Here is a 26074-nt window from a genome sequence, read left to right on the forward strand (position 1 = left end):
TGTACACTTCTTGTTCTTTCCTTAGGAAGATAATTATCCATTAATAACTTGTGCACACTGTATAGGGACATAGCAATAGCTTCCCATGAGGTCATGAAATCCTTCATAAAAGTGTTTGCCCTCAAGCCGTTTGATGTGTTTTGCTGGGATTGTTCTTTCCTGTCTGGGTGAGTTTCTGTAACAACATTGCTGCTGAATCCCTGAATGCCTCAAACACTGCTGTAGGACATGAGTGAGGGGATGTTTCATGTTCTTCTGGAAGCTGTTTTGGTGTGAAAAGAAATGGGCCAGATTTACCCATCTCCACTATTTTATGATCCTGTCTATAGGAAAAGAGGTTGTTGGTACCACAACTTAAGAGAAATACATGCATCCCTTCAACATTGGACAAGACTTGCTAACAAATTACCTTCAGGGGAGAGACATGTTATGCCTATGCTTCTGTTCTTCACCAGTGGAGAAACTTAAAGGCTTGTTTGTTGTGATTTTGTTTGTTTGTTTGTTTTTTTGTTTTAAATCAGAATTTGGACAGAAAGTACTCTGGTATAAACATCAAGCTGGAAGGAGTTTTTAGGGTGGTCCTTAAGTTTCTTATATTTCCAGCAGAATTTTTTAGCAGATATGTCAACTGCCTCTGGGGCAAAAAGCACAAAGTTAGGACGTGACAGTACTTAGTTTGCAGCTGATCTTAGGTCTTTCCTTCTCTGATAATGAAAGTCAGTGACCATTCCCACATCTTTGGTTTCATTAGGTGATTCTCAGTGGCCTGGGATGCAGGCTTAAAATCAGTAATCCTCTAGAAATAGAGAGGTTCTATTTGTCACCCAGATGCAGCTCTAGCAGTAGCTTCTTTGCATTTGTTTTGTTGACAAGATGGCACCTTCACATGAGAACAACCACCTGGAAACTTTCCAGAATGGTAGTGCAGGAAAGAATCAAATTTGCAGTTGATACTTAGGGACAAATGTCAGTACAGCAATCTCTGTTTCACTGATAGGAAATGAAAGGTAAATATTGTGAGTGATGGGTTTATTCGAAGGGCTGAAATGAAGCTTTGCTCTGACTCTCCAACATGCCTTAATTTTCATGCAGAAGAAACCTTTGCCCACGATGAGTGGTGCATCAAGAGCAACTTAGGAGACTACAACAAAGGTCAGCCTCAAAAGTGTGAGTTTACCATCGTAGGTCCATTCCACAAAGAGGAACAGTAATCAGAAGGTGCTGATAGTGTTTGATAGGATGGCTTGTCTATGAGCACCTTATTACTGCCATTGCTGGATCCAGTGCCAATTTGTTATAGTCTTACAAAGTTCTTCCAGTTGCACCAAACCAGTCTGAGTGGCTTTTAAAGGAGATGTAATAGAGCAATAGCATCTTTGTTTGGCGTGTGTCTGTGGAACAGCTTGCATCCACAACCAGACCATTTCATTTACTTGCTTTCAGTCCATGTTCTGATCTCTTTAAAATGGGCACCATAATGCTGTCTCATTATGCACAGACTTTATGTGAGAGGTTCAGTAATCATTATGAAAAGGTCAGATGCTTCTGTGAAGGGCACCTATAAATGAGTCTATAAATAAATAGTCTGGAAGCCTTTAGGAGAAGCTAACAATTTATTTATCTTTTATCCTGCTGTTTGCAGGGGATATGTAAAAGCAGTAGCAAACTGCTAATTAGTTTAATGCTCAAATTTTGGTTTGGGGGCACTGAGACACTGCTGGGTGTAACAATCGGCTTGATACGAGACCTGACCAGTGCTCAGCTCGTACTAATAACAGTGTGGCTCCATGAGATCTGTGCTAAGCCTCACTAGAGACCACATTTCTTAATTGGGAAATGGTTGTGTTTTTTTGAGATGATACTCACTGCAAAATATATCGTTGGCAAGCATGTGGCATTGCTTTTTTCACTTGGCTTAGAGGAGAAAAGAGACTGTCAGTAATATTTTTTATTGACTAGTCTGAATGCTGCTGGTTATTTGAGTAAGGTTCAATAGTGTCAAGTCTGGACTTGAAGCTGTCTAGCATGAAGCTGGTTTCATTCCACACTCTAGTGATGTTTAAGATAGGTAGTAAGAGACACTTCATTTGCTTTGAGGTCATTATACTTTTTATGAGAGGACACTCCTGATCTGCCTGTACACCAGTGGGATGGATACTTTTCTTTGCCAGCTGCCTGTGCAACAGGTTTTGGCTGTAACAGAAAGGTCTGTGGCAGAGCACAAAGACAGTCCCAGTTCTGAGGGGTGGCAAGAGATGGGGGAAGTGAGGGCGACTGAGGGGATGAACCTCTTTGAAAGGCTTCTCCCTTGGGCAGCTCATTTAATCACTTCAGTAATGCTTAGCTTTATGTCACATGAGATTCAACACTTCCAGCTTCAGAGAAGCCAACAGTCTCAATGTGGAGGTTTTCAGAGCCTCTGGCACCTGATCCTTAATATGCAGTACCTTAGGAGATCCCAACCGACTCCTTAACCCCTCGCTGCAGACTGAAGCAGAGAAAAGCCACTTTAATTTAACTGCAGGACATAGAGTGTCCCCTTCCTTTTCTCTCTGACCAAGGAGGCTGGAGTTATAAAGGGAATTGAGCCCCGAAGCATCCTGGTGCTTCTGAATCCATTCTGCTTCAGGTTGCAAATCTGCTTAGTCCTCTGACTGTTCCCTGTGTCAGATAGTTTAATGCCAAGTAAAGAGAGAAGAAGGCAGTTATTCATTGTCCTCCCTTCATCTGTCTTCTGAAATAATTCAGACAGGCTGGGTGTTTATTTTAAATCTGATTTAAACATCTGAGTTAAAAGACTGGCCTTTTTGTTTGACAGCCTTATCCCACCTGGGTTCGCTTTTATCGGCAGTCTGAATGGAAGAGGGCTCAAACATTCAGTTGCTTCGTGACAGGCTCATTTCTACCTGCTAGGCTCTCACAGGATGGTACTGGGTGTTGCACTCTTTGCAGGTGGGATTTTAATGATTGCAATCTTTCTTCTGTTGCAGCCTTTCCTTTCAGAGAGGTGGGAAACACATGTGTGTGTCCATGAAGACAAAGAACAGAGACTACTTAAAAAGGGAAATGCCCTGATGCACTAGAGGAAGAAGAAATGAACCTGCAGACTTTATTCCTCACTGCAAGATGACCCATCTTAGGAAGGCAGATTTGGTAAGTGTCTTATTTTGTCTTCAGACCACTGTCTATTCATAGTATCTCAACATACAAAATGTTCTTCTACTTCAGCATTTGCACTGTTTTGATTAGGCTGGAGAGAGAATCAGCCTTTCTTTGATGGCACACTGAGCCACTTCAGCCCAAGAACCAGGAGAACACCCACTACAAAAACACAGAGACAATAGGAGCTACAGCAACAGACACAGCTGAAGAGCACCTGCCTTCAGAAGGGTTCCCAGCTAGTGCTAGAGGAAAGAATTAACCGATGTGTTAGCACATTGCAGGTTAGTCCAGCATCTGGCCAGCCTTCCTGAGTGCTCAAGGCAAGCATGTGGCTGGGGTTCAGTTTCTACAGAGAGCAGTGCCTGAATTGAAGTAGCTGTATATATTAATCGAGCCATGTGGGAACTATTCCACTGGTACATCCAGAAGGGCAGTGTTATTCAGTGTAACATTCAGCAGTATGCTGGACTTCTCACTTTGCTAGAAAAACATAGGTCTGAAAAGAGCCTAAGCTTGGACCCCAGCAAGCTGAGCACTGCCCCCATGTGTTTCCTTTCAGTGAGATAAAGGACTCCATCTTGAGAATCACTTGGTCATTTGACCTCTGTCTTTTTACCTGGAGGTCTTCCCTTCTCCCCTGATCCCCTGTGCCCCCGTCCAAACCCTTTTCTCAGAAGGGACCTCTCCATTTTACTCCATGCTAGTCTTCTGAGAATTGTTCAGACCTGTATGAGGGTGGACAAGCTGAAGAAGAGCATGGATGGAGACTTTCTGGATAAATAAATCACCAGGTTTCTTAGAAACTTACAGCAGTTCTCTCCTCTCTTTCTCACATGGATGTAGCCTGTTCATCCTGCAGCTTATTCTTAGCCCAGAGTAAGAAGGTAACTCCTCTTTGCAACTTTAATCATCACTGAGTATTGGATCTTCACTGTAAGAAAACAACATATTTTTGCAAGCAAAAGAAAAAAAAAAGTGCTCTGATGATCACTAAAATGGACTTTCAAGCAGAACAAAACATTTGTGTCAACCCGAGGCTGCTTTTCTTTGGAAATCTCTAATAATAGGATTTATAATCTTTGCTGGATGAAGTCTTGTCAGTCCTTCAGGCTCTGTTTCAGGTATTGGTTTGTGTGTAAATGAGAGTTTTCCAGACCAAGCCTCACACCATATAAAAATGTATGGAGCCAGGGCTAGACAGGACATAGCATTAGCTAGTCTTTCATTTACAGTGTGTTATAGTTGTAAGGATCATTCATTCAAGCCCAGATTTTTGCTATTTTTCATTACTGCCTACATGCTCTACCAGAAAATTTTCAACTAAAGATTTTCCCTAAAGAACTACTGAGTTCATATACATGTATCTAATTTTTCCCCCAGTAAGCTAGTGAAATGAAAGCAGTTTCCTCAACATCTTTCTTATGTGAAGCTTTCTTCCTCCACTACTGGCAAGACACTTGATCACTCTTGGTTTATGTTTCCCTCTTTTGAAATAGGCATTAAAGTGTTGGCTCACTAGGCTGATTTGTAAGAAGGTAAATTCAGTTGTACACATGAAGATGGCAGATACTGAATAATGAAATGCTGAGCTTCAGAAAAGTATCTCTCTGTCCAGGTTGTGGCTTGGCTATGGGAGATGCCAAGCAGTTCCCATCAACCAACATATTCTCACAAAAATTATAATTTTTTTTTCTCAAGTTAGATGATGATCACCTTGAGGCTGGCTGACATTTATACTTGCAGCCTTGTAATTTTTTTAGGAAAAAGAGTTTTTTTACATTTGCTAACGGAGAAGAAATGGGGATATTTATTCTACAAGTGCCTGTTCTAGACAGAGTATTTAATCTCTATATTCCTTCTTTCAACAATGGTCACAGATATTTTTGTCTCATTATTCATAGACTTTGAAGGATTAAGTAAGCAATAATTATGAACAGGACAGATTTCATATTTAAAGGTTCCATATCAAAAAGGCAATGAATAAATAGGACAAATAGATTTAACCAAGGCTTACAGTGTATTAACTTCATCTCATTTCTCATTAGTTTGGTATCGAGCTTGTCTTATAGTCTGCTGGAGTTGCACTGTATATAAAAATCTGCTCTCAAAAGCAAGTTGATAGTTTCTGGGATTTATAAATATTGATGGCTGAATGTGGCTTCCAAGTGTGTCATGACATTTCACACTGGAAAAGAAGAAAGTTGCAGCAGGTGTGCAGCATCCCAAGATCCCTTGTTACCAGCCTTTTTTCCTCCACTGTTCAGACTTTCTTTTCCACCCTCCTGAGGACAGAGACATCTTTTTTTTTCGTGGGTCTGAACCTGCTTGGGAAATAAGCATCCTGTGAACATAAAGGTTAATATACACCAACTGTTAACAGGCTAATTGTTAATTTTATGCTACTCTTGTTAAAAACCTCACCTCTTACATGTGCCTCTATGCTGTGCCCTCAGGCATGGTCGGAGGTTATGCTCTTCCATGGTCTTGGATGGGAGTGTCAGACTGTAATGGTTTAATTCTGTAAATTAGCTACTTGAATTCTTTCTCAGGCCTGGAAATGAGTAATAGATATGTCTTGTGTTTCTAAAATGTGAGGGACACCCCTTTCTGTCCCTCTGCAAAGATCATCAGGTTTAAGAGAACAAAGCACAGGATATTTGCATGTATCTTGAATACTTATTAAGATGGAAGTGACGCTATTCTTAAAAGCAGAGGTGTAAAGAGCAATCCAGGCTATTGATTTTTGAACCAAGTTCTTTTGTTCCAAGAGAGAAGGTAATTCATCCTTACATTAGACTGTTGTTACATTAGATATTGGAAGTTTGTATAGTAAGGCAAAAAGGAATTACTGCCCTAAAACTTATATGGCATCCCTTCTGGAAAAATCCCTGCTGTAGCTGCAGAATTGGTGACATCAGCTCTGAGCAGGAATTGTCCCAAGAGGGGTTCTTGAGTGCTTCATCATGCAAGTTTGCAATTTGGAGGAGGGCAGTTGAACCCTGGTCACTGTCTGAAAACTGCCTATGCTACAGCTTTCTCCTGTAAGGAGCTAATCAGGAGTATTTTGTATTTTTGTGTTTATGTATAGCTCTGTCTCAACAGCTCTTGTATCACCGTGGAAATTTGCTGTTATGACAAATGCTGTACTAACCACAGAGATGAGATGTTTTAGGAAGGTGTTCTGCTTGTACTATGATAAATGAACAGAAGGGCTACTTCATAGTGTTTTTGTGGGAGAATAAACAAGTCCTGTTTCCCCTCATTGTCTCTATTTTTGAAACAGGTTATCTTTAATTCTTCTTGGTTTGTTGTTTTGTTTTGGGCATTTTTTTCTGACCACTAGACCACCAGGGCAGCACAGTATTTGGGAAATTTTCCCAGAATATGCTGATGCAAAGAGCTTGTTGTCTGTCAGTGTTCTCAGTTGCTGTGCTAGGAAAGGAAAGGGATCTGTTTGTTATTCACTGATGGTTTGTTAAATGCTTAGAGTTAAGGATACCCGATTTTGCCTTCACCTAACTTCTTTCATTTACTCTTCTGAGGAGAAAGCAATCCTGTTTGGGAGATACAAACGGGACATAATAGGGTCAAGTAGGGATAATTCTTTTCTCAAGGTAATTCAACCCTACTGCAAGAGATATATCTTCACATGGATAAATGGGGAAGAGTTTTCTTTCCCAAGTGATCTCAGCACTGTGGGGTACACAAGCGTAGTGCTTAGTATGTGTGACTGTCTGACAAAATAGTGGTCTAGTTTTTTCTCCTCCTATAAAAAATACAGTAGGATCATGAGAGAAAGTAGCATTTGTTACCCCATCTTGTCACATATTTGTGTGCATATATGCCTGTGCCTGCCTCCCCCCCTTAATTACAATTATACCCAGTGTCTGGATGGAACCCAAAAGCCTGTAAATTTTATGAAAATAAATGTCCAAATGGAAAACAATTATCCTTCTGAGGGAAGGACTTCCAAATTCATGCTGTACTAGACTTTGGAGAAGCCACATAGTGAAGCCTATTGTCATAGGATACATTAGCTCCGCTAACTCAAAAACCTACTGTTGGGTGTGTTTGGTTTTCAGACTGCCAACAAACCCCTAAAATCAATTAGTCGTGCAGCTCTACTTGCAGTACATGTTTTCCTGCTGTTCACAGGTAGAAGCTATTTTATGTTATCCCTAATTATTTTTGCATTCAGCTTTTCCCGCTGGCTAAGGCAGACATTGCTTTTTGTGCAGGAATTAGATCCCAGGTAGCCTCTGATTTTTTCAAATCTCCTGTAAACCGCACTAAATATCTGCACTGGTATCAGACACTGTTTGTGTCACTGTCTAGCACACTAAATGGGGAAGGAGAAAAGCTTGCAACCATTTAATTTCTCCCAAAACCCTTTAACTTTAATGCTACACTTTAGGGTAAATAGAAGTTTTCTTCCTATGCCAGAGCTCCATCTTTCCTAAATTCAACTGGGACTTCATAGTTCAGCTCAGAAAGCAGGAAAATGTGATTGTTTGGTTACACTGATTTTAATACATTGTTTTTTATACTTATTGGTACATGCACTTGTATTGCAGTCTGTTGTATACACGAGCCTCAGTTAGATGGGCAATAGGTTGAGCACTTATAGGTGATTCCCTTTTTTTGGGTGCTCTCAAAGCTTTTTCTCTCTTTCATTTGAACTAATTTTCAGCTGTCAAAGATGCTGGCTGTTAGGTCACAGTGGGAAAAGATGACCCACTCTAAACAGCATTGGAATGAGTCTGCATTATTCCAGAAATAAAAGTGTGTATCCTGGTCTTACTGTACCACAAAGTACCACTGCAGAATTTCATTCAGTTCATTAATGGCTCATGTTTTAATCTTACCTTTAAATCAAAGAAGATGATCCTTTTATACCACAACCCAAAGAGATCTGAAGGATGTGGAAATCATCAGTTGGAAAGCTGGACTGGTACAGGGAGCCACATGCCTATTACACGTGCAAACACAATCCTGTTTTCTCCTGTGCATTTGCTTCATCATCCAATCATAACTTTTTTGGTCTTATTGCTCCTCACCACATTGAGGTACACATTGTAGAGATCTTCGGTGATGTGGGGTGTGGTTGTTTCACAATACAAAAGCAATGCAAGGCTGGATGCTAATTTTCCAGCAGTTACCATGGCACTAAAGTTTGGATAATCTAAGGAAATTTGGCCATCCTGTAGCTGTCTCTTGCAGACTACTGTCCTGCTAAGGAAAATGACGTAGAGAAGAACATTTCCAGTTAATTTGATATGTTTTTCCCAAAACCCATCCCTTAGTTTCTTTATTTGCAAGTCTCTTATGGCTTCTCAGTGCTGAACGGGGTCTTACCCATCACCTCTCACTGTCCTCCCCACACTTGTTCCAACTGTTCCTCATCTCCCTGCCTCCTTTTTTCCCTGTCCTCAGCTTTCTGTCTCTAATTCCATCTCTCTGCAAATGGTTGCCCAGGAAGGAGATGACACATTTTGAGGCTCACGCTGAGCTGCCCAGTGGGCTGCTCAGTTGCTCGGCCGGACACATGGTGTGGAAGATTGCTGAACTCTTCCACTTATCCCCAATTATTGCAGTTTGCTCTAATTCATCTGTGAGATTTCTACCCTCCCTTCCAACTCAGTTGAAACCAGTCAAGCAACTCAAATGCTGTTAAGAGGAACCTTTCGGATAGGCAAAGTGCAACCATGCAAACACACACACTTAGAAAACCATGGCCAGAAACATGCTGTTCCACCTGAAGAGTAAGAACATAATAGGATGTTCTCACCCTAGCAGAGTATTTCAGGGTGATCGGTGAGAGTAAAATTGGAAACTCTGCCCTGTCCAGTAGGTGTCCTAGAAGCAGCCTGGAACCTGAGGTAGTTTGGTAATTTCATTGTTACAACTTCAGCTCCCCTAAATGACCTTTAAAATTTATTTGCGGCATCTACTTGGGGTTTTAAGAGATTATGCTTAAGTGCTTCACTGCATTTAATGTTTTGTTGTATTTTAACTTACTGTGTAATGACTGTCTATATTAAATAATAGCAGCAACATCTGAAATTATTAATCAACAAAAGATGACAGATAATGCATGTTAAGTTCTCTCTGTGTTTTGAATCGCTCATCTCCCAGGTAACATAAGAAGAATGTTAAATCATACTGGAACACATTTCTCAGCTGATGTAAATCAGAAAATGTACAGCAGCTGAATTTCTGGCCCATTATGTTTTTCCCTAAAAGATGTCTTTTCCTTCAAAGTATTAATTATCTATGATTCTTTTACTTTTCTTGTTTTTTTGCCTTTGCAGGTGCTGCTAATTCTCCCAATTTCTTCCAGAAATGGGAAAATTTATCTATATTAGGAAATGTGTTCTTCCCTTCTTCAATATGCTGCATTTTCATTTTTGGCATCCTTATTTAAATCCTAATGCATATAGAGATATGAATTATGTGGGTTTTACTGCCTACAGTTTAAATCCTACCATGCATCAGCTGCATAGACAGCTTAACTCCTTCTTGTTTTAACAGAAAACCATGTGTCACACACTACACAGAGGTCTCTGTCAACAAACTGTCCCCATCTTCAAGTCCTACATCCCAAAATCAGTTAAATCAGATAATAGATGATGCAAGTAGTTTGGTTGCTATAGGGGGGATGAAGAGAAGACTCAGAGTTTCTTATCCCACAGCCTGCTGGCACAAGCAGATGCACCAAAAACTCCCCCCCAGAGGGACATGGTTGAAAAGGTTCCTTTCCCCTTATCTCTGATTCCCCCTTCAGAATAGCTCAGGGTGAAGCTCACAATAACTGAGCTCTGGGATAACTTTCCATGTCCCACTGCTGTATGTGGGGGGCATTCTGATGGTTGTATGCCAGGGCAAGGAGTATCCCATGCTGCTCCAGAGGAATTCATCATTGGTGACCTGTATCCAGCTGCCATGGGAGAGACACCCTCCCCATAAGCCTGTATGGGTGATTTGCCACCCCCCAGTGTTTCCCCCAGGAGCTGCAGGGCACACAACCTGAGCAGAACAGGGGAGAGGGTTAATCCTCCTGCCTCTTCTAGAGCTTAATTGGAAGGGAAATTGTCTTTGACTTAATTTCCTCTCTTGTCGCAGCTCAAGTCTAGCGGATCAAAAGAAATGCAAATTGAAAGATAATATTTTGGATGTGCCTGATTTTAAAGTTGAACATGAATAATCTTTCATGCCTCTGACTTAATGTCTGTACCATTTTTGTTACAAAAATCTTGAAACAATGTGTATTTCCTTATGTGACAAAAAGAATTTACTTTTCATCAAGAATGGAAACCTGAATGATACTGTCACAGTATTAAAACACAACTACTAATTACCTCAAGTTATCAAACCTGACATTATCCTTTACATTAAAATACTCTATGTTTTATTTTATAATGAGAGGGCAAAGACCCAGTTACTACAAAGTATCAGGCTTCTGCATGTGGGCTACCATTATATAGCAGGGTTTTTTCACAAAGAATGCAGTTGGCTGATTATTAGATTATTGGTTAATGCAATTTAATGTAAAACCTTCTTTTTCTTTCCTTGTTATTTTGAATTATAGTACTAGGAAAGTATTTTTCAAGTGGTTAACTTGAGTTTTCTTTCCAACATCTCTTTATTTGTGAAGAAATGAATTCAAAGGTTCTGTTTCCTTTTTAGTGCTTTTGAAAATGAAGGATAGTTGTGCCTGCACTACAAGAAGGGTGATTTAGGTAAACGTCTCTGAGGCAGCTTGAGTCAATTTAGCTTAGACTTGCCCTGAAATTCTCTATTGCTTTGCTGCAAACCTTCCCAAGAGAAAAGATTTACTCTTGCTGAGCTGTATTGGAGTACAATGTGGTTTTGTTGGTGTCTTACATTATGGCTGACAAAAAGGGTAGAGAAAAATGCTACATTGAACCACCTCAATGGGGAGGAGAAAAGATTTACTTACTTTTTCTCCACATATTCAGTCTGGGGGTGATGGATGTCAGTTGTGTCATCTCTAAAATTCACATCACACTCACCCAAGAAATCTATAAGGACTTTTTATTGATGGTTTTCCAAGAATTCCTCATTTTTGAAGTGCGCACAAGAGATTTTTCAGTGACTAGTTGACTGCAGATAGTAGAACCCTACATGTTGGCTGACACATTGGTAGAATAAATGTCCAGCCCTATGTTCAGCCCCATTTTGGGAAGGCCCAAATATATAGATGGAAAAAAAGAACCCTGCCTCACTTTTCTGCCGTTGAGTCCACACTGTCCTGAGAATGTGCCCCAGGTCTGCACCATGAAACATACAGGAAGACAAAGTCCTGAGACAAAACAAAGGGAGAAGGTGCAAGGGTAAATGCTATTTTTTCATTACCCTGGCACTTATTTATAGATTGGGAGAAATAACTCGTGCCTGCTCTTTGAACAGAGCCATTCCTTCGCTCATGCAGAGACATCTTGCAGGCCAGCTGTGCTGCCTCGGAGTTGCTTGTTATCAACTCTTACAAGTGTGTGGGAAAGCAACAAAATCATGACAATGATAAATATTGCTTCTTTACACGCTTACACAATGCCAGCCCAGTCTGTGGTCCAAAAGCCCCACTGTGGTCTGGCTCCGAGTAAACAGAGTTATTAGCAAACACGGGAGGCTGAGAGGTTGGAGATTTGAGCTGACCAGTTGTTAGAGAAAAACAACAGATTCCTCCTCTTTTTTTTTTTTTTTTCTGGACTCCTTTTATTGCTGAATCTTTCACACTCTGGAGAAGAGTACTGCTGTTGTCTGGTGGCTAAAAGCAAAATCACATAAAGAGGGAAGAGAAAGGAGAGTAAAACAAAGCTGTCTCTCACTCCCAGCTCGATAACAAATGCAGCAAGTGATCTCGTAAGCACACCAGGTAGTGCCTCTGGGCTGGCATGGTGCCCATCTGTGCCATCTGCTGAGTATCAAACCTTCCTCTGCTTCCCATCCTGCAGAACCTGCTGCAGCCAGGCTCTGCCTTTCTGCTGAAATCACTGCAGCACACAGCCAGCCCAGGTTAGCAGTTTGATAGCTTTTACTACAAAAAGGGGGAAAGGGGGGTGCACTACATCTTTGTATTTTTGCAGTTCTAATCCCTGTTATGGTATTTGTGAGTGTCATAGGACATTTCTCTAGCTATTTACAACAGGTCAGGGCAAAAACCCTGCTTCCCATATACCCTCTCACTGAAATGGCTACTTTTGTTTGCTGAGTACCACTTTAGATGGAGACTAGTGAAACAGCCACATTGGAATTGCTCATGTGATTATCGCGTTGAAGGAGAACAATAAATAAAAATATGTTGCATATATTATGAGATGCTGGACTAAAAATGATGGGCTGTCATATAAAATTAGGAACGAAATAGGAAATTGAGACCCCAAAAAAGGCAGTAATAAAAAGCTCCGTATTTTATTCCATGTCAGATGGTTTCTCTTCTGTCTGAACTGGAATGTTTCCTAAAACAATATTGTTTAAGGAAACAGCTGGTCCATCAGAATGTTTTCCCTCTGCTGTGTATCATCTGCCCAGCGTTTTGCTCTGATCAGAAAGGTAAAGAGTATGAACACAGAATGAGAGCTGAAGGAAAAAAAATTCCATTCCCCTAAATAACAATGCAGCAACTCCAAGAAAAGCCATAGAAGTATAAGAGAAATTCACTGATAAATCAAGCATTAACATTTGCAGCAGGAGAAAATACGTCCCCACCGTCATTATTTCTTTCAGGTTTTACAAGACCTGTTCTTCAGTACTTCAAATGAATAAGAATGTTAAGACTAGTGTCTGAGATTACAGGAAAATTGATTTTTTTTTTTTTTTTTTTTTGGTGCTGATTTTTACAGCACAAGGAATTTCCAAGAAATTGTGTAAAATTCATAAAAGGCAAATCTAGAAGTCTTCCATGTGAAAAGAATCATGTTGCTTTAGTCTTAAAAATTGCAAATATAACATCTGGTACAAAATGTTTTGAAGTGTCATGTGACTGTGCCCTTGGATCAGATGCTGTTAGAAAAGCCTGTTAGGGTTGGAGAATTAGGCTTTAATTCAGCTTCTGGTGGTCTGTGTTAAAGAAGATTTTGATTTAGGAGCCCTTCTGTCTAAAAAAAACCCTACAAAATAATTTGGGGCAGTACCCTATTTCTCCACAGAAGAGTTTAATTTCCAGTCTCATAAGCCTGGGAACTCTCACCTGGGAACTCTCACCTGGGAACTCTCACCTTTTGAGGTTCTTTTTCCTCCTTGCAAAGTTTTGAATCTTGGAAATTTATCAAAATTAAAAAGCAGGGTGAACCAAAGAGGTGTTTTGCCAAGAATTGTGCAAGTTTTACATGATGGTACATTTAGATTGCTTTTATTTCAACCTGCATGGACTGACTATACTTTAGAGCATTTGCAAGAATAGCACATACATGGATATGTGATGTTGACTTTGAAGGATTAGGCAGACACCCTAATAAATAGTGTGATATTTAGAGAGGATGAGTACTGAGTGACACCTAGTGAGTTATTAACCTTTACTTTGTTCATTTTATTATCTGTCCTTTTTGCTAAATTTCCCATGTTCTCAAATGCAGATCCTCTAGTTTAACTTATTTTGTTCTGCAGCAGCTCTGCTTGACCAAAACCCAAGTTTTCAAGGCAGATTTGCCAAATTCACCAGTGCTGATCTGGAATTCAAATACTCAGGTGTTTTGAAGAGTGAAAATGCTGGAAACTGAGTATCTCACTGATAGTTTTTAGTTCTTTTCAAAACGTGGTATCCATATTACCACATCTCCTCAAAAGCCCTGAGATCTTTTGAAGAATAAAGTTCTAAATGCGTATGTTGAGCATTTAAAAATTAGGCTTTGGGTTCTTTTTGGAACATAAGTCTAAAACTCATTTGAATAGAGTTAAGGTAAGCACTGCATCTCCTAAACATAACTGCCTTAGTGCAGATAGATGGGAAAAAATGTCAGGGGAAGCTTGAATTGAGACACTTAAATGCATTTGACTAAAGCACACATTTGCTCAAACCATGTTGTCCAAAAACCATGCAGATATAATCTTAAAAATGTTGAATTGAATTGGTTTGAGCTTTTTGGTTTTTTTCGCTAATATACAAGTCAACGTTTTTACATTTAAAAACCATCATTTCAGTTTCAAGAGATTTGTTTGAGGCTGTAACCAAAAACACAGAACAGCTGTACCACACAGGCACAGGAAAGAAACTCCTGTCTTTCCCCCTAAAATACATGGGAAAACCATACTCTCTGGTCTTGCTACAGTTGATTTACTACAGATTTAACTTGCCAATGTAAAGTCGTAAGTCAGAGATCTACATTGGTTTAGGTTTATCAAAACTCTTTCCCTCATGTAACTTGTTATCAGCTAAAGTTGGGTTCACTATTTTTTCCAAAGCAGGACGACAGGGTGAGGAGCCCCCTGGGCTCTGCTGGCTCTGCTGTGGCAGCCACTGCTTGGGCTGTATGCCTGGCTAAGGCAGCAGCCCTGGGAAAGGGTGCCTCCTGCAGCTGAAGATAAGCACCTACACAAGCCCCAGGACTTGCCTGGGAGTCACCAAGCTTCTTTTGGAGGAGCTTTTTAAGGGGCTGTGGGGCTTCAAACTCAAAGGATTATACCATGGTGAAATTGGGTATTGCAGTGACCATGGAGTGGCACAGCATTTGGTCTGGGCTAGCTAGAAATAGTTCATTTTTTCTTTTCCAAGGAAAATTTCATTTCAGCTGTACTTAAGGTATTCTGTTCAATGATCACCAAGTGTTTTGGGTTGTTCATTTGGAGACTGATACTTTAGGTTGTACCCGTTTTGAGTGCCACCTCCAGACACTTCTTTTTGAACCCATTGACATGCAGTGCTCCAGAGTGTTTGATTTTTACCTGTCTCTTTTCTAGGTAAAACTGCTCATCGGACAATCAGAATTTGCAGTTCCCATCTGCTACAAGCTGGGCCTTGGGCTGGAGAAGTAGCTGCAGGCTGCTGCTCTCCAAAGGAGCTCAGAAATTAGGGTCTGTCTGCATCACAGTACCAGGAGTTCATTTATCTCTTTTTGGTAAGTAGATGCAATGTGGACACACCTGTAGCTTTTATGCAGCCCTCCTTTAGGTGAGCATCTAAGATTCTTCTCCAGACACTCCCTTGAGACTCTGTGTTGGATGAGAACAAACATCCTGTAACAGTCCTAGTCTGCACTGGAAGTATTCAGATAGTAAAATCTACTCAGGGCTTCTAGTAGTTGTGCTGGACCAGGTAGATGGTAGATGGTGATGTGGAGAGCATGCAGCCTGAGCAAGGTTGCATGGAGGCACTTGGGCTGACCTGTTCTAACTCCAGAGCTATGCAAGGAATTAAATGCAGTAGAGAGAACTGCAGGGCTCCTTTTCCTCAATGTTAGAAGTCCCTCTTTAGAGACAGGGAAGCTGGAATTGCTGTCTGGCCCCCTGTGCTGACACGACAGCATTTCTAACATTGAAACAACAGTTTAATTTTTCTGGGGAGGAAATGTCTCTAAAATTTCTTGGGAGAAAGCAAAGCAAACCTTCAGAAAACTGCAGATGGAAAGCTTGCATTTATGTAAAATGGAAACATGCTGCGAATCATTGGAGAAAACCTATATTTTCTTGCCAATTATAACAATATTAGGTAGCAGTGAATGTTTCCAAGGCAACCTGGCCACGAGTGCATTCATGTGGAGTGTGTGTGACTACCTGCTTTGTCAAGCCAATGGATGGATGTCAGAAGGTGGTGTGGTGGGGGAGTACAGATCATTTCATCAATCTACACTAGGAACACTATTTAAAAGCAGAGGATTTTTTTTTTCAATGTATGTCTGATTGTGCCGAGTATTTCACTGCCTTTGTTTCTAGAATAGGCAACTGTGTGGGAGTCAGGCTGAAGACACCTGGCTGGTGAAGTGTCCACAGTTATAGGAGACCTTCTGGGCAAGACCATCTTGTCTTTGCCTGTCCCTCATTCCCCTCCACTGTGTCTGTTTGGTGTATTGAAGCTTTCTGGGTATCTCCAGCTGTCCTGCAAAACACAGAAAGTGCAGCATACAGTGTGGTCTCCCATATGTTTTCTTCAGGCCATCACTCTTGTTTCCTCTGAGGAGTCATTGCAGTTAGATGTTGTGTGAGGACCCCACTGTCAGTCTCCAGGGAATTCACTGCCTTGTCTTTGACCTTTTAAAAACCTCCAAGAATCACAGATAAGATTTGTTTGGGAAAAAAATCATCAGGGCTGCAAAATACCTGAAACAGGTGTCAGAAAAAAAAAGCAACACCCCCCTAGGCACCCAAGGGAATTGAGAAAGGAATGTGGGTCATGTTCACCAGTCCTGACTACTTTCCACATTATCAGATTGCTGTGACACAGCTATGATGTACAGCAGTCTGTCCCTCACCTTAGCAGGTTGGCTAAGCTGAGTTTGCAGGTCTGTACTGACATCGGAGTGGAACAGATCACTGAGGGATGCACTCTGAGATTTGGCTGAGCGTTTCCACTGTTCTTCAATAGTAGCCCCCTTTCAAAATTTTTTGCTTCAGAAAAAGGCAGAAGATTCTCAATTATCTTTCTCTAAAGCAAAACTGTTGCAGTACTGAGTTCACCGTAACTTTGCAGCTTCCCCTGGGAATTAAACAGTCACAGGAGGAGTTCAATGCGCAGTTATTCAGGTATTGAAAAATGCCTGTGTGATCCCTTTTGGCTCTGGCGTGAGGGCTCCAACCACATTGAAACTCTGGTAATGTGCACACGTTCCTTACTCAGTGCTGCTTTCAGAGTAGCCACAGTGGCTGCTGTGTGCAATGAATGACAATCACACCCTAAGTACCCAGAAGTAAGCTTGAGTGAAAAATTAAGATGCTGGGAATTTGTGCTTAAATTATTTTACCTAACTGTTGCTTTTTACTGTGGATTACAAAATGTCCTCTGTGCACGCAGATGTGCTCACATCTAGCTCATGTTCAAACAGCTCTCACTTTTGTGCTTTCAGCTGTGGCTCAGATGTGCATCATGCCGTGTCCCTATCCCTGCGCCAATGTGTACACTGCCATCCAGAGGTGCAACAGCTGCATGTGCAGGTACACCCAAACTAGCGGTCAGCTCACTGTCACCATGCAAACAGGAACAAAACCACACTCGCCAAAAGGCTTGGCAGCTGGAATTCTGGGACTCCAAGCACACACATGCCTGATGGCCATGGTCCTCTTGCACCCGAAGTGGCAGAGCTGTGACTGGTGCTGTTAAGTGTGTGCACAGCACCCCAGTCAGATTGTGAACATCAGGGAGAAGGCAAATGTGTTCCTCATCTCAAAGCACTTGTTCAAGCACTTTTCCAATGCTAAACTTCCAAAGAGGGAGGAAATAAAGAGAGGAGGATGCAGACCAGGAACCTACTTAGCTAACCAAGCCAGGAGAAGGTACTCGTCTAATTTTACAGAGATTTTCCACTGTAATGGCTGTCCTGAAATTTTGGGCATAAGCCCATTTTTTCCTTGCTTGTGGGCAAGGAAAGAAGAGACTTGGAAAGAGACAGCTGAGATTATATCCTTTCAGCGTCTAAAAGGGGCCTGCAAGAAAGCTGGAGAGGGATTTTCTACAAGGGCCTGTAGCGATAAGACCAGGTAAAATGGCTTTAAACTGACAGAGTATAGGATTAGATCGGATATTAGGAAGAAATTAGTTACTGTGAGGGTCGTGAGGCACTGGAGCTGGTGTCTCAGAGAAGCAGTGGATGCCCTATCCCTGGACATTGATGGAAGGCATCTAAATGTGGTAGTAGCTCTTAAGCATTGAATATGTTATTGAATAGTTGGGCCCAATTGATTCAGACACTCCTGACACTTAAGTCTTGTGTTTAAGGCTCTGAGCCACCTTAGAACTCTGTGTTATTTGGCATTTTGGGTTCCAAACAAAGGGTGAATCAAGATCCTGTCTCTGGAGACAAAATCAAACACAGGATTGAATTGCCTTTCCTTTTTACAATATGGGACACTTGACAGAGCTATAGAAATCCCATTTGAAAAATGATAGCTGTTGATTTTCTGCTTGCTGAGAATTATTAGTATTTTTCTATCCTGCAAAACCAGCCATTAAATCAGCAAAATGCTTTGGCATTAGAGCCATTTGGAATGTAAAAAATACTGCTTCTGTAATGTTCAGCTGCAAAGTTAAGAGAACATCTAAAAGGACGAATAATGATCTTAATTTGCAAGACATTTTACAAGTAAACATGTTACAGTTGTAGCTACAAAACAGATAATTGCTGAACATTTTAAAACCCAGGTGTATAAAATTAAAAACAAGAAAATCAAATTTAAGTGAAAACAAATAACAGGGGAATTCTAAGTAGAAGGTTCAGATTCTTTTTTTTTTTTTTATGAACCATTTCTTTATCTCTACAACCTCAAATATTACATAGTGGTCTCTAATCATCTACTTTATAATATTTAAATGAGCATGTACTTTAACATAAAGTGGTTTACAGTCAGTTTTTCTATTTTTGTATAAGAAATGTATGAACGAATCATGAAAAGGTCAACCACTTCAATGAAACAACTTTTAAAAATAATGCAGTTTTACAGCCATACATAAAGATATGTATTTTATTATGTCAAGAATATGAAATAATATAGCTCAGCGTTAAGCCCCAAGTCTTTCATGGAGAATACATTAGCTTTAAACTGGGATATATGATCATTGAAATACATTATTTCTGCTTTTTTGAAGTGAAAGGTTTTTCTTCTCCCTACTTCCCATCTTTGGCTAATCTTTTTTCCCTCTCATAATAGTTTATCTGTCAAAGTACTAATATGTCTTGTCACCATGTATTTTAGTAATGTCTAATTGGGAACTGAGGGCTGTGCTGGCCCCTTGTGTGCTGTCCAACGCTGTGGCCCAACTCTGCCATGCCAGGACAGCCCATCTGTTCTGACCCATGCTCCTGGAGGGTGCTGGCAGCTAGCTCAGGGAGCAAACCTGAAGTGCAGCCAATGATGGAGGTGGCACAGAGGTTCTGGAAGTATTCCCAGGTGGGATGGTACTTTGACTGGGAGAAAGAGGCAAAGAGACAGTGCTTATGAAAGTGGAACATCCATCAGAACTTCCTGAGAAGACAGAAGGAAAGGGACACTAGACCAGAAAATATACTTTGTATTTGGTCCTCCTGTCTACCCATGACAAAGTATGGCTTGGTCTAAGCTGATCCTCAGAGAAGTTCCAAATCCTTGGGTAGGTTTTTTAGCTTCTGACAAGCCTATAGCAGCCCAGATACCTACGTTGAGTTCCTTCCATACAGCCTCCCAGCATGTCCCACTTGACTGTGGGATCCCATGAATGCAGATTCCCAAAGCATCTGCTGTTACACAGTTAACTAATATCTCTAGGCCATACCTGACCTAAATATTATGCAAGTAATTAAAAGGGTAAGTTTATTTCTAAGAAGCAGCTGTTCACAGAGTTAGGAGATAGAAGTAAGGTAAAAAACATTCACATTCCCTACACATCCTTCCTCTGAAGCACTCAATAAGTTTAATTAGAGTGGTTAGGGATGAACTATGAAAGCAGCAAAGTTAGTATCAGATAAATTAGGGAAATATTGGGACAGAAGATATATGTGTGACATTTTTAACAAAAATCTGACATACATAATTGCCAGTGCTGCTTGTTATGAAGTGGAGGAGTGTGTGCATCAGGACCGGGCAGGAATAGAAGGAAAGTCTATTATAATCCATCCATTTCACACACTGTAACTGCAACCTCAATAAGTAATTGGAGGGGAGAGTGGTATAACACCCACACCACCCTGCTTCCCCCCTTGAAAATACTGGTGTTCTCTTGCTGATTAACCCCTGAAGTCAGTGGGTAAGTACAGGTTTGATATAATGCAATATGATATAATCCTCCTATGTGCAAGCTATTACACTCCACAAAAAGACTTTGCTTCTTTTTAGTATAGAAGGAAATCTTCTACAGTAGTCCTTCTTTGAGTACCAGTAAGGACAAACAAAAATCCCAGAAGATACCGACACCCCTAGATTCATCCTGCTATTTTCCAGATACCTTGAGTTAGAAAGTCTAGTTGGCTTAGGAGAGTGAATGGTTCTTCCAATTGCCCACCTACAGTTCATTCCCTTTCAGAGATGCCTTGTCTTCTTCAGTGACCATGAAAGTCCTCCCAGAATAAGCACTATGAATCTATTTCTATCAAATTTCAGAGGCTATCCAGAGTAATTCAGCACAGCTGTCACCACTGGACTGTGTCATGCAAGATACCCCTGTGTCCTTTCCAGCTTGTGTTAGCATTAACATCAACTCCACACACAGTTCAACGTAAGACACATCCTTCCCTCTTGCTGGTTTGCGGGACAGTACTTCTTAAAAATGCTTAAATACATATTTTTAAGGAAATCATCCCTCAAATGATGGACACAGTTTTAAGGCGTGGAGGTTCCACGATAGGGGTCATTTATAACTGCAAACATTGGCTTCTTGGACAAAGAATTTTAAGGAAACACTTTATTTCTAAGTTGGATTTTGTTTGTGGTGGGGCTGCTCACACTTTTGAAGTTAAGCATGTTCTTAAGAGCTTTATTCAGTTTGGGTCAAAGTGATAAGTGACAGAGCTGAGAGAACCTTTCATAGCAAACATCTTTGTGAAAAATGCTATAGATCTGTTGATACCAGAATGTTTTGTGGGTACATACTCTTAGTTCTTTCAATGCATTAAAAATACCTGAAATTTTATTTGAGGCACTGAAATTATCTGAGACACTGAATTTCAAAATTTTGTTGGCTGAAATATCTAAACTTTCAGTTTAAAATTGCTCCTCGTGTCCATATTTTTTTATTTAATTGAGACACTTAAAAACAAGACATTTTGCAAAATTTGGTATTTTTTTTATTGTAAGGAAAGGACTTATTTAGATTGGCAGAGAGAATAAATTGAATTATTTAGTGTAAAGAAGAGAATATGATGGAGGACATCTCTCCAAATAAATAAAAGGTTGCTACACTCAGGAAAATAAAAGGTTTGGGATGAGTTTTTCCCCCACTGTGGAAAATAACTTTGGGATTTTTTTTTTTTTCCGGTGTTAAGTCTATTTTATAGTGCATAAGGGATGCTTTGGTACTGTTCTGTGGAGCAACATGCAATTCTGCATGATAGGGTATCAGAGCAAATCACTGCTGATAACCTCCTTGGTTAATTGCTGTGCAATGAGTGCCTTAAATCAACACATTATGTTTAATCTGAGAACACACTATGGCTACCTCTTTGCAATGACTCCACAGGGCTTCCAGTTGTTATTTATGCATAATAGGTGACACTTTTTCGGAGCCATCTAAGTGATTCAGATACAACAGTTTAACCATTTTGCAGGAGCTCATCCCTGTAGATGATTCTGGTATAATGTACATTGCAAATGTTTCTATGTATTCCAGCCAATGCCTAGATAATTCCCTACTCCCCTTTTTCATCAAAGCTTCTAGATCCTTATTTATTCTCTGCACAGTGGCTGGATTTTTTTTAAATTCTCTTAAGTGCTGAGCATTGCACATGAGTCTCAGAGATCACCATGAGATCTTCATGGAATTTCTCATCTGACTGGAGATTTCTGTATTTTACAGTGCGGCAAAATGCTGTGTTTATTCTAGGTAGTCCTCTGGGAACTGATTCCAGGGCTGGAGAAAGATTTTAGTCAAATCAGTGGAAAGATTCTTGTTGTCATTCCTTTAGCTCAGGCCCAGAGAAACTGTCCAGAAATCAAAAATATTGCAGAGCATGGGATTTTTGTCGCTGCTGAGGATTAGGCTGGATTGCATTTTTACTAAGGAGAATTTCCCAAGATGTTTTACAGGAACTAGACTCACATTCCTATTGAATTTTGTGACAAATTAGATTTTGCTACTTCTGAAAAAACATACCTTTATGATATAACTGGAGCGAGGCTGTTCTAGTCCTAAAAGGCACACTGCTACTGCAGCATCAAGTTTCCCTAGGTTAAAATAGCACACAGTAACAAAATCACATATTTAACAGTAGGGCTGAGCAGGTTCTTGTTCACAACTTCGCTGACTGGTCACAAGACAAGAAGAACCCTATAACTTGCTCAGTACTCCTTCACTAACCACATTGCTTCTGTTCAGTCTCCATTTTCATTAGGTCTTGCACTTCCAAATCACAATATTGTTCACAGCTGACTATTTAAGTATTCCTACCATGGAAGACTGCAAAGGAAGGCAGCTTCTGTTCCTCTTTTAATCTCTTTCCAGACAAATTGCACCTCTGCAATGCCCTGTCTTTCATTTATTACTGTATCGCTCACACCTTCATTTTATATTGTCTCACACCTCCATGTTTGCAGTATTCCGTCCACAGGAATCAAGAATGTGACTGAATTTACATCACCTTGTAATGTGGGGAGTGGGATAAGAAAGGAAGGGAGACAATGTGGTACACACCTTGTTCATCTAGATAAAATGAAGTCTCTGTATACAACATACAGTTACTTCAACTGCAGTAAAGCCCAAAGAAAATACTATTTTCTTACGTCTCAGCCAGCTAGAAGCTATTACAAAAACTTCCACTATCATCATCAAAATAAATCTTTGCTTCCAGATAGAGCAGTATAAATTTTCTTCTCAGGTTCACAGAGTAGCTCTCAATTTACATCTTATATACAGAATCTGTGGAAGGAATGTGTATTAACTTTTTCATCAAAGTGTTGATCTTTGCTTTGTTGTCTATGAGGCTTTCCATTGCTTCCTTACTACTTTCAGGGCTGGTCATGTGCTGATGGTGAATACTGCTAGAAGTTATTTTTCCATCACATGCTTGGACCTATAGTCTAAGCCTAGCTTATGGACTTTAAAGTTAACCTTAAGTATCCATGAAAGTAACTTACTGCAGATATAACAGTGGTCTCTGTAGCTTCTTTGTTTATAAGTTAAAATTTTAACTTTATTTTTTTTAAACAGGGATTTAAAACAAAATATCATTTGAACTCATAAAATCCACCTCTACGAAAGAAGGCATGTGGCTTAAAAAATACTGTAGACACAGGAGTAAAAATCTCTGGCAATGAAATGCTCTCATGCAGAATGACGAACCTGCTAAAATCATACTTATCAGCTCACACAAAGAGCAGATAGGGTTCAGTAAAATGCAGGATTTTTCTGATAAATTGCCAACATTTCCATGGAAATGATAAGGATTTTGCTATTTGGGCTATTTCTGTGTATACTTTATATCATTTCTATATACTCTTCTTAAGCTGTACTTGTGTGAAAGATTTTACTGATTGAAATACTGAGAGAAATCGTGGTTTCTTGTTTGAGGAAAGTTTCTGTAGAGAACATTTGCAGATTCTGATCACATCTTGGCATAATACAGCTCTGTTATTAAATTTAGATCTTAGACTTTCTTACACATTAGGCCAGGGTCGAAGATTATCCCATAAAGGACAGTTTTGCACTCTAATCTGATGAGGAAAAGGAAAAGATAGGAGGGTGGCATTCACTGGTAAACAAGGAGTATCCTTCATTTACAATGGAAGCTAACATTGCCTTTATGTATATTATCAGTGGTTTTGTTCTTCTACCCTTCATATTTCTCCATACTTTCCACTATCCCTCAATTTTTGTAGAACAGTCCTACAAGAAATTTTTTGGTGACTGACAGCCTGAGACTGGGCATTTAAAACTATGGAATAGTATAATGTGTTAGATGTGCTGAGATTTTTATTTGGATGGATGTTTTCAAAGCAAACTTTCATCTGTAGTAAAAAGTTTTCAGCATGTTAGGAGTCAGCAAACCATCATTATTTGTAATAAGCAAAAAAGAGAAGGCACTGTTTTCACCAGAATTCAAAACAGGTGAGAGCAACTGCACAAAAATTTTGCAAACTTTAAAAAGCGTGGAAGAAGTGATCAGTGTTATGTGCTGGAAATATCAGGGACACAGGACTAATCAGCCACCTCAACAGAGTCAGATATGGCTGGAAAGGTTCCAAAGTACATTGCAGCTGAAATGTGGGTTCAGAGATGCTGCAGTGCCCAAAGCCTCCTCGATCACTGAGAGTGCTCTCCATTAGCTGAAATGATGGCCATGGTTTGCCCACCTCAGTGTCAAGTACATTTTCTGTAAGTTTCAGGACACAGTGAGTTACAAGGAACAGGTAGGTATTCTTTAAGACCCACACAGCTCACGTCTACTCTACTCCAGCTGTAGGCTGGACTGGCTAAAAGCCTGAGGCTACTCTGCTAATCTGTCTCAGAGCTGATGCATGACCCTGTGTAGAGGTACCTGAATTAAGTTACTCAGGCTCCTTGTGTTGCAGGTATTGCAGATTTCCTGTCAGACTGCTTTAGCTGCTGATATACCACAGGACTTTGGTGTCCATGTTCTGGTTTAGAACAGTTTTGTGATTGCTCTGACTCTCCTGGGACCAGACTTAACACACAGAACCTTCTAGGGAGGGAAAAGATCATGCTCAGGTATCTGGGGTCCTTGTTACATAAAGGACCTGTTTCTAAATCCAGCTTTACAGAGGCAGGAATGACCATAAATTAGTGCTAAATGAAACAAGGAAGAGAGAAAAGACAACAGTGTTTTTCCTGCATGGATATGTCTTCAGGGAAATGACCTACAGAAAAACTGCGCAATGGAAGGAGTATTTGATAATGGCTAACACTCAGTGAGCAGTCAAATCCAATGAAGATATGCCTTAGAAATCAGCTGTGCTACATGAAAGAGAGGTGCAGAAAATTACCGATGCATTCCTTAATATAATAGATGCTTTCTAAGAGAATAGGCAGAAGATGATGCTTCAAAAGGACCTATCTTTCGTTGCTTTTGTCTTTTAATGAGACCAGAGCAACTACCTTTTGTCAGGAGCAATAAGCGCTTTCTTTGAACATAAGTGCTGGTAGTTGCATAATATGAAACTTACTGATGCATGTAATGGTAGCAGTGGGCCGTCTGGGCACAATGTACGCTTTAAAATTAATCTGTGCACAGATCAGCAAGCACATGCAGATTGTCCCATGTTGACAAGAGCAATGTACTTCTTTAGGAGAAGCCAAACTTTCAAAGCCTGGCAGCTGGAGTTTGCAAGCCTGTTGTTCCGTTATTAACTCTGTAGGCCTTAGGGAAGGGGTAATGGATGAGGTGATCCCATGAGGTGCCTCCCAGACCTACTTTGTTTGGTTTCATGATTCCTAACCAAGCAGGCAATAAGCAAAAATGTTTTCTGAAATGAGCAGAGGGAAAGGGATGTGTATTAGTTATGCAAGATGCTCCATTCAGTGCAGAACAATGTACCCCATCCCAACCAGAGCTCAGCAAAGAACAGGTGAAAGGAGCCACAGCCACAAGGAGGGTGTTTGCTAGGGACCCCTGTGACCTCCGGTGCTGCTGAATGTACCTTGAGGAGAACCACATGACTGTAAAGAATGAGTTTTGAGGGAGTGAATTTGGGCAGGACAAGACTTAGGGAAAACATCTCCCAAGAGACCTGAAATGAACATACCTTGACAGCACAGTTCATCAAAATCTCATTTATTTTCTGCAAGAATAAGTGGTGTTTTACAGTGATGCCGAAATCACTCAGCCCATATTGTAAATATACCAGGTTTCTCTGTTGCTGACTTGGCTGCTGTGAGCCTTTAGAAAGCCTAAGGCTGAAGGGAGAGGTCGAGCTTCCACTCAGGGCAAGGCCAGCACTGCTTCCAGACACGTTTGCTTCAGGCTTTGTCCACTTGAGATTTAAAAGCCCCTGAGGTCTGAGATTCTGCAGCCTCTCTGAGCCCTTGCTCCTGTCCTCCCAGAAAGCACAGTTCAATACATTATCTGCTCTCAGGACTGGGGTTGCCAGAGGTTAGCAGGGCCTG

General features: G+C 40.5%; 1 long non-coding RNA gene across 1 annotated transcript in view; it reads left to right on the top strand.

Annotated features, from left to right (window-relative positions):
• Nucleotides 1-26074, top strand: part of LOC113951678 — a 56755-nt gene that overhangs the window by 13319 nt on the left and 17362 nt on the right. Inside the window, exons 2-3 of the long non-coding RNA XR_003529242.1 lie at nucleotides 3004-3153; nucleotides 15079-15236. This is a non-coding gene — a long non-coding RNA (uncharacterized LOC113951678). The remainder of the gene's footprint in view (nucleotides 1-3003; nucleotides 3154-15078; nucleotides 15237-26074) is intronic.

This window comes from Corapipo altera, unplaced genomic scaffold, assembly GCF_003945725.1.
Source record: "Corapipo altera isolate COAL_440 unplaced genomic scaffold, ASM394572v1 69, whole genome shotgun sequence".
Taxonomy (NCBI): Eukaryota; Metazoa; Chordata; class Aves; order Passeriformes; family Pipridae; genus Corapipo; species Corapipo altera.